Source organism: Pinus tabuliformis, chromosome 7 (assembly GCF_031772625.1).
Source record: "Pinus tabuliformis cultivar Carrire ecotype Pingquan chromosome 7, CPIR1, whole genome shotgun sequence".
Taxonomy (NCBI): Eukaryota; Viridiplantae; Streptophyta; class Pinopsida; order Pinales; family Pinaceae; genus Pinus; species Pinus tabuliformis.
In genome coordinates, this window is record NC_142293.1 from 1,965,049,757 (window position 1) to 1,965,061,982 (window position 12,226).

Sequence of the window (12,226 nt, forward strand, 5' to 3'; positions counted from 1 at the left end):
GAATAAAATCCTAAGGAGGCAGCTGCAAGAGAAAGAGGCTCAGCTGGCATACATGGCTAGCTTATCCATGGAGGCATTACAATGTAGAACACCAACCAAATCTTATGGCCTCTATTTGAAGGACCAATGGCTTCAATTCCAAATAAAGACTTTGGCACAAAGAGGCACAATGCCTTTCCAAGACTACAGGCAGTTCATGGACCTGTGTGACCAGAGCACCTCGGAGGATAAAGAAAAGATGGCAGAGTTATACCTACATAACATGGCCCTCATAGACATGAATGTGTGGGACCCCATTGCCAAGTTAGGGGACCTGCAATTAATGGCCATGGCCTCATGGATGAACCATGAAGAATTGAGGGAAGCAGAAATAAAAAGATTGATGATAAAAGAGCAGAATGAGCCATTAATGATAAGAGTTGATCCATCAGATCCTATGGCACTCATCAGCACACAAAACCTACTTGCCAATGACCCTTAGATTGCCCCTAAAAGCCATTGAACACTTTGAAGATATGTAAAGGCTACTTGAGGATGACTATGTGCATGCATGCATGAGAAGATGGAACAACATACCTCATAGTTTGCAGATCAGGGAATACCATTCCCCCATGAGGCTGAAGGAGGCACTAAAAAGAGTACTAATGTAAAAGCGCTCCATGTAAACGCTGAAGGTCAATTGGATTGGCCTCATACTGAGTCCTCCACTCCTATTAGGCATGTTGGAAGGCAGAAGAGAAGAAGTAGAGGAGGAGCAATGGAAGGACATAGAAAGAAAGGCAGGGTTTTATGGCCAACATGAGCAAACCAAATCAGAAGCTTGGGATGCTCGGGAGGCCACCAGGGCCATAAAAGATGAGGAGATTGACTAAGTTGCTCAGAGGATGAGCAACACCTTCAGTGGGGGGTGATGATGAGCCTCATAAATGAGTAATTATATGGGCTCATTTTACCTCCTAACCTAGTCAAATCAACCATTCTCTTAGCTTATTGTATGATTTTCTAATTATATTTATGCTTATAGAGTGAGTTGATTTAGTTATGATGCCATGTGGTCTAACATGTGTTTAATAAAGACTATTGATGAATTTTGAGGTCAAAGTCGAATATCCAGTGGTCAGATGGTAGCAATAAGTCGAAGTAGACAAGGGAGAGGACGTATAGGAGGGAAGCCCCCTCATTTATTACTCCTCACTTCTAATTCCCCTTCATTTAGCTCAGAGTACAAGCAGCTGAATCATGCACTAGAATGCAGCCGAGCAAGTGGAGGATGATTGATAGTTATCTCGAGTTTTGGGAGCCAAGCCTCCCTGATTTTAAGGAAGTTGTTGGTAGCTTCAAATGTATAAGTAGAGAGGCCTAGGGCCTCACTAGGGTTGGATTTTTTTTGCTTATGTAAACTCTGCTCAAATTTCGAGCTTATTATTTTGTGATAGTTTCATGTAAACTTGCTATTTTTTTTATAATAAAGATGGAATCCTTTTTGAGTTAGCACTGAGTTACCTCGGAGGGCTAAGGCACTTGGGTTAGGGCCCAATCCAAGTAGCCAAGCTTCTCTTCACTTGTATTTGTATGCTTACTTCAGTTTGTAGATTAATTTGCATTTAGATGTATTTTCTTTCATGGTTAAGAATAGGTTGCTCCTCATGATTTAGTAGTTTGCTTCCATTTGTGCTTTCTGAAGTAGGTTGAGTAGCGATTAGAAAAGATTCAAAAGGTTAGAAATAGTGCCTTGGCCTCTCTTCCTCCCCCTGGGACCATGATTTGAGGCAAAGACCCTCTTGCTGCCCCAAAAACACAGATTTTCCTCATTCATAGGACTTCTAGTGTTTGCAGCTTTTTAGTAGTTTAGTAATCCAGTTTTGCTTTGCTTCAGATCTTCCTTGTCATGTTCACTACTTGATTTTCAATAGTCATCTTTCATGCTTTCCTTGCTTGCAACATTTCTCAGCATGTCCTTTCATAGATCATAGTGTAGACCATTTTTATGCAAAAATATGTTCTTCCTTAATGCACTCATTTCATTGTTTGCTTGATCTTCTTGGTTAACTGTCAGTCCCTTTGCAAAAGATCTCTTCCAACATTATACCAGCTTCTCAGAAGTCACATCCTCCCTCTGATCCATGCCCTATAGGTCTCCCAAACCTCACCACAATTCTGCCTTAGTTTCCTGCATTTTCCATAGAACATCTTCCTCTCTCCTTGAGCAAACTCAATCATCTTTCTCTCTCTTGGTCGTTCATGGTAGACCTTAGGCACCCTAACACCTCACCCAAACCTTCTTCCACCTTTTCCACCCACTCTCACACCCTCAAAGTAGCAAAAATTGCTCTCGGCCTCCTCTTGTAGGCCTCTCGTAGTTTCCCTGTGTCCTCCTGTAGTTTTTCCTGTAGCCTTTATTTTGAAGGCCGAGTGTAGGAAAAGCCTCCAGAAGGCCACCTAGGACCTGCTAGGACCCATCCACACCATCATCCATCCTTCCAAGCTCCAGAACCACCATTTAATGCCACCTATTCACTGCCACACTCACACACAATAAATTAGATGCATGTCAAATTCACATAAAAACACATGAAAATCCAAAAATATGCTTTTTGCTTATTTACTTCTAGAAATAGCATGGTTAGATGTTGTTTGCTTTCTTGAGTAGGAAATGGTATTGCTTTCATGGTCTTCATAGTGTTTTTGGCAAAATTAGAATTAGCTTGTTAATTAGGGTTTACTAGGTCATGCTTTACATTCTAGTTTTTTTCTCCTTTCTGCAATTAGAATAGCTTCTATAGAGTAATAATTCTTTCTTTCATCACACATAGAGCTTCTTCTGAGATCTATAGAAGTTGGCTTGAGCTCCTAGTGATCCTGCGCCGGCTGACCAAGTGACAACCTACAGTAAGAGCTAGTACTTGTGCATACGACACCGACGCTTCCAAGTTTGTTACGAACTACCGGGTTGATAAGAGTAAAGTTGGCAGCCCAGGAGTTGCAGCATTCTTGCTGCAACATTGGCACTCACCAAACTCCACATGAGGTATGGATTGCTAAAAAACATTCTCTTAAAAATCTCAAGGTATTTGATGATGATGCCTATGTGCATGTTCGAAAGGAGAATAAGAGTAATATAAATAAGAAAGATGAAAAGTGTATCTTTATTGGATATAAATACGTATGAAAGGTTGTAATATTTGGAACTCAAAAACTAAAATGGTAGCATATGGTCAAGACTTAGTATTTAGAGAAGTCAAAGATGTTGTCAAACAAGAACCCCTACCAAAGGGGAAAGAAGCATATAATATAAATTTTAAATTAAAGGATGATGGATCAAACTCTACAAAAGAACATGAACGCAAGCAGAAGAATCATATTTGCAAGCACTGAGGATATTAGTTCGACAATAAAGGTAGCAAAAAAGATATACAACGCCTAATTTTTGTTCAAAAAATTCCTTATTTATAACTCATGATGATCCTAGAGTTGCTAGGGAGGTAGTGGATTTAGAGGATGGAAAAATCTAGAAAAAGTCCATGGTTGAATGAATGGAAACCTTGGACAAGAATGAGGCTTAGGATCTAGTAGATTTTCTGATTGGAAGAAAATTTGTTTCTAAGAAGAAACTAAATGTAGGAAAAAACATGGAGAAATGTAAAATTCAATTAGTAGGAAAAGGTTATTCTCTAATAGAGGGGATTGACTTTGGTGATATTTTCTCTATGTTGTGAAGTTAATTTCTATTAGATTTATTTTATTTTTTATTGTTTCTTTTGAATTTCAAGTAGAATAGATGGATATGAGATAGAAATCATACATGGAGATTTGAAAGAAGAAATCTACATGAAGTGGGCATAATGATTTTATATGAAAAGAAAAAAAGAGTTGGTATGCAAGTTGAAAAACTCCCTTTATGGGTTAAAGAAATCACCAACGATGTAGTAGGGAAATTTTGATACTTATATATTAGGACTTGGCTTCACAAGGAGAAAAGTTGTTAACTGTACATATTTCAAATTAGTCGGTGATTATGCCATTTATTTGATATTTTATGTGCATGATATGTTACTTATTGAAAATAATAGGGAAATCATCTAGGATGTGAAAACTCAATTGTCCTATAAATTTTACATGAAGGATATTACTTCTACATTTTTATTTTGGTCATGGAAATAAGAAGGGATTTGACAGACAAGAAACTATGGTTAAATTAGAGGAAGTTTGTCAAGACAATATTGCAGAGGTTTAATATGAAATAATATGAACCAATGAAGGTGCCTATTCTTGTAGGAGTAAAGCTATCTACTTAAAAATATCCTAAAATGGAGAAAGAGGAAGAGAACATGTCCCTTGTTCTGTATGCCAATATGGTTGGACGTTTAATGTCTACAATGGTTCGTATTGGACCAAACATTGCACATGTAGTGCGGATATTGAGAAGGTATAAGTAAAAACTAGGGAAGGAGCATTAGACAACACTGAAGAGGGTTATTAGTATTTGCATGACACTATTGGACATGGATTGTGCTACCAAGGAAGATAGAGTGGTTGAAATAGTGCTACCAAGGATTCTTCTACCAAGATTAGATAGAGTGTTGGAATACATGTGTATGTTGATGCAGACTAGGCAAAATATATGGCTTGCATAATATCTACAAGTGCATATGTGTTTGACCTATTTGGAGGAGAAAACAATTGGATGAGTAAGAGATAGTTTGTAGTGAAAATGTCAACTACATAAGCTTAATACATAATAGACACTCATGCAATTGAGGAAGCAATATGATTGCAAAGAGTGTGTTCAAGTGTTGGGTTGACCGAGTGAGCTTGACGATATATTGTGATGATCAGAGTGCGACCTTCTTAGCAAAGAACCCAACATACCATTCTAAGGAAAAAACATATTGATGTTCACTATCACCTTGTGAGAGATATGGTTGAATAAAACTTAGGTGTTGCAAGTGGAGGTGGAGACTTTGAAGAATGTTGTAGATTCATTAACAAAATATGTGACACTGAGAATTTCTCTTTGTGTAAAGAAACAATGGAAATTGTTGCTCTAGATTGTTGATCATGTACTCCTGTGACCCCAAGTGTGCAAAGAAAACAACAAGTGAGATAATATTTGGTATGTATTGTATTATTTGCATACCTATTTTCACATGTTGTACATTTCATTGATTGTGGGGTGAGGGGGGAAATAAATATTGCTAGTTTTTCTAGTTTGGGCTTTTAGGATAAAATATATTTGTTTTCCATTGGGCGTGTGGCAAGTGAGAGACGCATATAGGATGGGTTAAGTTTGTCGGCTCATGTTGGAGTTAATCATTCTTTTCAACCCCATGAAGATTAATAGTGCATATTTGAATAGGTGTTTGATTTGAATTCATTTCAATATAACCAATCACTTGCAACAAGAACGATGAGGCCTTAAAAAGTTCTAAAGAATATGTCCAAGAATCAATCTCAGAATTTCAGCATGTCCTCATTGGAAACCAAAGAATTTTGATCATCACTTGGAAAATGGTATTTTAGAAGAGAAAAAAAATCGACATCTAAGTAATCAGATTGAAGCTTTTCCTTACATATTTAAACCCCATGGAGATTAATAGTGCAGATTTGAATAAGTGTTTGATTTGAATTCATTTCAATATAACCAATCACTTGCAACAAGAACGATGAGGCCTTAAAATTTCTAAAGAAGATGTCCAAGAATTTCAGCATGTCCTCATTGGAAACCAAAAAATTTTCATCATCACTTGGCAAACGATATTTTAGAAGAGAAAAAAATCAACATCTAAGTAATCAGATCGAAGCTTTTCCTTACATATTTAAACATACAAGAAACATTTTTACATTTCTCAACTCAAAAATGTGGCTTTACAATATTTAAAAAAAGAAGTAGCAAGAAATGAAAGACAAACACACTTTCACAAGCAAAACCCCATTCACATATTTATAAATAAAATAATGAAGATTCAACACCCTAGGAAGGCATTAGGAAACCCCTTCTCTGATACTATATAAAATCCTTTTGTTATTGGTCACATTTTATGAAATATACACAAAAAAATTCATATATGTGTATGTGTGGAGGAGGTGTAGATTTAGTTAAAGATAACTATGATAATTGAACAAATAAATTATAAAAATTTGTGTAAATAATTTTCTCATTGAAAAAATGCTTATTAAAAAAATCCAATTATAATAAAACTTCTATTTTATGAAAAAATATTTAATAACAATAATAGTAATCATATAGTTAATTTTATTTACTATTTACTTTTAGTAATAATATTATTTGTAATAATAAAATTAATTTCATTCATAATTTCTTTTTATTTGATTTAATTTTTTTTATTTCTATATTGTATCTTATTTATATTTTGGAATAATTAAATTTGATTATATCATATTTAGGACCTTCCTTTAATTAAAAAAAAAATATTAATAATAATTAATTTAATTTATTATTTATTTCCAAATTTTATCAATTGTTTTTATATTATTAAAATAATATTATTATTATTGAGTCAAACTAACCTTTATATTTCAATGGCTAGTAAACATATCTCTACATCTATTTAATTTGGTGCCAAGATTTGGTTCCTTATCTTGTCCTTAAGATGAACCACACTAGTTGGTTCTAAAAACTTCGACCATATTTTCTCTTATAAAATTATGATTGAAAGATTTCTTTTCATACAAATTATAGATCGCAAAAACCTAAATTGATCACAATCTAATTATAATAATAAAAATTATTTGTCATTATAAACAATGTGATTTTCCGAAATAAAAAAATACATATTTGTAAGTAAAGTCTCACTTTAATATCAGAACTACCTCTCTAGCCTTGCAAGTTTCTTACTGATTTCCAATTTCATAATCAGTCAAAGTCAAACTAAACTAGTTTAAACATCACAATCACAACCATTCAAGTTTTCCACACTTTGAATTTTCTTTTTCACAGTTCAATGAAGGAGCCCATTCCATCCAAGTTTCTCATGCTTGAATTTTCTTTTTGTGTAGTAAATAGTAAACTCATTCCATGCCCTCAAACTTGTAAAACCAGCCTAGATCCATCTTAACCCGAATCTATCAAGTGCCGAGAGGTATCGAATCTCTCGAGGTGAAAACCTCTTTTTTGAGTGCAAAACTTGAGGAAAGGTTTTCACCTTGAGAGGTTTGATCCCTCTTGGCGCTTGATAGATCTAGGTTAAGATAGATCTAGGTTGGTTATATAATACTATATAATATCTATATTTGTATCTATGAGTCTATTTCTTATTCCGTCTCTCTATCTCACCCCAAAAACATACTCTCTCTCTCTCTCAATTCCCTCCCGCTCTCCTCTCTCCTTCACTCTCTCTCCATCACTCCCTTATCACTCCCTCTCTCTCTCACTCCAACTCGTCTCTCTCTCCTTCTCTCTCCCTTTCTCTCCCACCTCCCTCTGTCTCTTCCCCCCATCACTCTCTCTCTCTCTCTCTTCCCTCCAACTCTATCACTATGTCCCTCCCTAGATCCTTCTCTCGCTCCCCTCCATGTTTGTGCCTCCCTATCTCTCTCTTGCCCTTCTCTCCCTGTCTCTCTCCCCTCCTCTTCCCTCTCTTCCCTCCTCTCCTATCTCGCTCACTCTCTTTCCATCTCTCCCTTTTCACTCCCTCTCTCCCTCTCCACCTATATCTCTCTATGTATTTGTTCTTTCCTCCCTCTCTCTCCCCCTCCAACTCCATCTCTCTCTCTCTCTCTCTCTCTCTCTCTCTCTCTCTCTCTATATATATATATATATATATATATATATATATATATATATATATATATATATATATATCCCTCACTCCTTCTCTCTCCTTCTCTCTCCCTCTCTCCTTCACTCTCTCTCTCCATCACTCCCTTATCACTCCCTCTCTCTCTCACTCCAACTTTGTCTCTATCTCATTCTCTCTCCCTTTCTCTCCCACCTCCCTCTATCTCCCCCCCAATCTCTCTCTCTCTCTCTCTCTCTCTCTCTCTCTCTCTCCAACTCTATCACTATATCCCCCCTATATCCTTCTCTCTCTCCCCTCCATCTTTGTGCCTCCCTCTCTCTCTTGCCCTTCTCTCCCTGTGTCTATCCTCTCCTCTTCTCTCTCTTCCCTCCTCTCCTATCTCCCTCACTCTCTCTCCATATCTCCCTTTTCACTCCCTCTCTCCCTCTCCACCTATATCTATCTATGTCTTTGTTCTCTCCTCCCTCTCTCTCCCCCTCCAACTCCATCTCTCCCCCTCTCCCCCTTCCCCTCTCTTCCCTTCACTTTGCTTTTTGTCATCGTTTGGATCCTTAGTTAAAATGGATCTATGTTGGTTCTTACTAATACTATTTGTATTATATAAATTTCACATCTTTAAATATAAAAGTATTCTCATTTTTTATTTTATTAAAACCTTAATTTAATTACTATGGGAATGTTTTTAGTAGTTGTGAGGATAGAGGGTTTAGATATATCTCAAAACTAATTATAAACCTTTTCCTTTTAGCTTCAATTAAAATTATATTATAAAATCAAATTAAAATAAAATATTTTTATTGTGAAATAAGTTATGGTTTTTGGATATGTGATATTAATAAGCCATTGTATTGGACCATGGTATAGTAACTATGCCTATTTACATATTAATAATATCCATGGTAAAGTCGTGGTAAATATTCATGGTTAAGAATCTTATTGTTATAAAATATTTTGATTTTGAAATAATTTATCATTTTTTGGCATGTGGTATTGATAATCCATGCTTTTAGTCCATGCTATTGTAACTTCACAAGTTCATAATATCAATGGAAAACTGGGGTGAATATCCATGATTAAGAATCTTGTTATATTGTTATGAAATATTTTGATTGTGAAATTAGTAATATTTTTTGGGCATGTGGTATTGATAAGAAATGATATTGGCCCATGGTATTGTAACAAATCCTATTTTTTACAAGTTAATAATATCCATGTTAAAGTGGGGATGAATATCCATGGTTAAGAATTTTTTTGTCTTGTTATAAAATATTTTGATTGTGAAATAAGTTATGTTTTTTGGACATGTGGTTTTGATAAGCCATGGTATTGGCCCATGGTATTGTAACAAAGCCTAATTTTTACAAGTTAATAATATCAACAGTAAAGTAGGGGTTGAATATGCATGGTTAATAATATTGTCCTATTGTTATAAAATAGTTTGATTATGAAATAAGTTATGGTTTGTGGTTTTGATAAACCATGGTATTGGCCCATGGTATTGTAACAAAGCCTAATTTTTGCAAGTTAATAATATCTATAGTAAAGTAGGGGTTGAATATCCATGGTTAATAATATTGTTCTATTGTTATAAAATATTTTGATTATGAAATAAGTTATAGTTTTTGGGCATGATAAGCCATGGTATTGTAACAAAGCCTATTCACAAGTTAATAACAATAACAAATTGAATTTTATTATTTTAATTACTTTAACTTTTTATTACTAATTGACCCAACATTTAAATGTTTGCACTCAACCGATCAATTTTTAACTTTTTTTTAATCAAGTCGACATTTAAAATTGTTTACATACTTACATTACAACTACACATCTACTCTATATGGGGCTCTAGAGCACCTCTCTGCAATCAAGGAACATATTTATCACAAGTTAAAATTGTTTACATACTTACATTACAACTACACATCTACTCTATACAGGGCTCTAGAGCGCCTCTCTGCAATCAAGGAACATCTTTATCACAAGTGCAGATTCAATGTATCTACATAACCTCGAACAAAGGGTTAGAAAAATAATAAATCACGCAAAACCTTATGATCGTTGGTGCAACTCTCCTCATCAAATTAGAAAATAAAATCTTGAGAGGAAAGCGTTGAGCTTTGTCTTGAGACACTGATGGAGATGAAAACATTAAACAACCACATGTTGCTTATCGTCACTGTATGGATGACGCTGCACCTATTACTAGATCAACCTATCTAGAGTGATTGTGGGCAAACCTAATATATAAATGGTAGTGATTTTCAACGTAATGTAATGTAGGTTTTGGAATCACTACTAGCTGGTTCAATACTAGTGTTGAGGGGAAAAACAACAATATCACTATTTATGGGTTTATCTAGTACAAAGGAGATTTAAATTCCTCTGATTGCAAAGCTTGTGCTCCTACAGATAAGGAAAACCTTCTTAAGGAATGCAACAACACTTATGGATTCATTTATTTAGACGTCTTCTTCTTACGTTATGACAATCATAATTTTTACAACGATTATGATGAGAGTAATAAAATTTGTAACAATAATATTGTAAACAGTTAGCCAGATCTCTTCGCAAATATTACCCTGGAGGCTCTGTCAAAACTTATCAACAAAATTATGTGGAGTCACACACTTTTTTCTACAGATAAATTTGAAACCAGTTATGCAGATATTTTAGAAATCTACAGCCTAGCCCAATGTTGGAATGATCTGTGGCCAAAAAATTTCCAATCATGCATAGCTGCTAGATATTTTAGAAATCTACAGCCTAGCCCAATGTTGGAATGATCTGTGGCCAGAAAACTTCCAATCATGCATAGCTACCAGTCGGTCGATTTTATCCAGTCCTGGTCAGTCTAGCATATCCAGCGAGGGATGCAAAAATGGATCTCTTGGAGGATGCTACTTTAGTATGTATTGCATTTTGCATTATGATATTTACAACTTTTTTAATACTTCCATCATGCCATCACCACCATTGTCCCTCACACTGCCACCGCCGCCGCCGCCACCACCAAAGGAAAGTCCTCTAGTATCTGGTATCTTCTTTCACATATAGTTTTCAATGATAAGTGGTAAGGTGATTTTGTTCATTTTATAAAATAAAAAAGCTAATTTACTAAGCCTTCAAGTGTGAATTTGTAGGAAGAAAGAGATCTAACTTAGTTGGGATAATTGTGGGCGTACTAGCCATTGTGATCAGATTAGTTACATTCATAAGCCTTTGGAAGTGGAACTTTCTCTGTCGTCGAAAACCTTGGGAACACATTTCTCGAATAGAAGGTTCTAGAATTTATAAACTGTTAGTGTGCGCTTGATATGCTTGTGTCTTGTGAACTTATCAACTATTTCTTTACTTCAAAATAAATAGATGCCTTGTTAATGTTTTCTCAGGGGAAGGAGGAGAAATTGTCTTATCACCTAGTACAACTCATCTGAAACTTATATTCAAGTATGACATACTGAAAGAGGTTGCGTCCAATTTTAATGAAGAAAAAAAGCTTAGCGAGGGAGATTTTGGATCTATATTTAAAGTGAGAGCTTAATATCATTTCTTTCTATCAAATTAGGTATTTGGAATATGCAGGCTCCATGAAAAATAGAAATAATATTTAAATTCATTGATCTACTATAGGGGGTTCTAACTTTTCTAAGAGAAGAAGCACCCAACAAACAATCTAAACATATCTTAGTTGATGATAAGAAATCGGGAGAAGCTAAAGAAACTAAGAATGTCACGATGGAAGAAACTCAAAAGACCCCTGCTTCTCAACAATTCACGAGGGAAGAAAATAGGATGACCTCTATTCTCGTCTCTTTACAAAGAAAAAGGAGAAGGTCAGCAAGGTTGACCAAACCTCAAGACTCCATAAAACTTTCAAAATAGTTGTTGGAAGAAGATGAAACTGAAACTCATGAGGAAGATCCCCCTCAAGAACAAGAAGTAGAAGTGGCCCAAGTCTTGGAGGGCCTAGAAAATTTTTTGAATTCAATGGACCTAGAAGCTATTGCAAGTTATTCAAAGAAATATCCTAAACAAATGACATCACCCGTACCTCTAGCCTCTCCTAACGACTCTGTTGCTACTTTTATTTTGGAACCTTTAGGAGAGATGAAAATATTAAAGAATGTTTTGTTGATTCTGTTGCAAGCATTCAAGTACCATCCTCTTCCGTAGAGATATAATATCCTCAGGAAAGCAAGAGACAGAAAGCCAATAATGACTCTGTCAGGGGATCTCGGGATGGTAGAAGCCTTGTTGAACCCATATTTGTGGATATAATAGAACTTGCTCAGGAATTAGTGACTGAAAAACCAACAACCATTATTTTTGTTCCCTCTCTTCCAGTTACCTTAGCTAGAAATTTTACACAAAGAATTAATAGTGGACTAAGAAACAAATGAGAAGAAAAGGGTAGTGAAGAAACAGAGCGGTTGAAGAAAGAAAATAAGAAATCACAGAAAAAG